The sequence below is a fragment of the Arachis hypogaea genome, chromosome 1 (genome assembly GCF_003086295.3).
Source record: "Arachis hypogaea cultivar Tifrunner chromosome 1, arahy.Tifrunner.gnm2.J5K5, whole genome shotgun sequence".
Classification (NCBI taxonomy): Eukaryota; Viridiplantae; Streptophyta; class Magnoliopsida; order Fabales; family Fabaceae; genus Arachis; species Arachis hypogaea.
The window spans coordinates 24595663-24596345 of record NC_092036.1 but is presented as its reverse complement, the minus strand read 5'-3'; the positions used below and the strand labels follow the sequence as shown (position 1 = coordinate 24596345).

Below are 683 nucleotides of genomic sequence, written 5' to 3'. Positions count from 1 at the left end.
GCTTCTTTAGTACTGCCTGGTGCATTTTGCATTTCAGACAGACTTTGAGAAATCATATTGACTTGTTGAGTCAATATTTTGTTCTGAGCCAATATGGCATTCAGAGTGTCAATCTCAAGAACTCCTCTCTTCTGACTAGTCCCATTGTTCACAGGATTTCTTTCAGAAGTGTACATGAATTGGTTATTTGCAACCATTTCAATCAGCTCTTGAGCTTCTGTAGGCGTCTTCTTCAAATGAAGAGATCCTCCAGCAGAGCTATCCAAAGATATCTTGGATAGTTCAGAGAGACCATCATAGAAAATACCTATGATGCTCCATTCAGAAAGCATATCAGAAGGACACTTTCTGATTAATTGTTTGTATCTTTCCCAAGCTTCATAGAGGGATTCTCCTTCCTTCTGTCTGAAGGTTTGGACTTCCACTCTAAGCTTACTCAATTTTTGAGGTGGAAAGAACTTTGCCAAGAAGGCATTGACTAGCTTTTCCCAAGAGTCCAGGCTTTCTTTAGGTTGAGAGTCCAACCATGTTCTAGCTCTGTCTCTTACAGCAAAAGGGAATAGCATAAGTCTGTAGACCTCAGGGTCAACCCCATTAGTCTTGACAGTGTCACAGATTTGCAAGAATTCAGCTAAAAACTGATGAGGATCTTCCAATGGAAGTCCATGGAACTTGCAATTCTG

The 683-nt window shown here is 40.6% G+C and overlaps 1 non-coding gene across 1 annotated transcript; it reads left to right on the top strand.

The window, feature by feature from the left end:
- The first annotated feature begins 326 nt into the window (after positions 1-326).
- LOC112716256 (small nucleolar RNA R71) lies at positions 327-434 on the top strand. Its single transcript, XR_003160234.1, has one exon. It is a non-coding gene; the product is annotated as a small nucleolar RNA R71 (small nucleolar RNA).
- Positions 435-683: the final 249 nt, after the last annotated feature.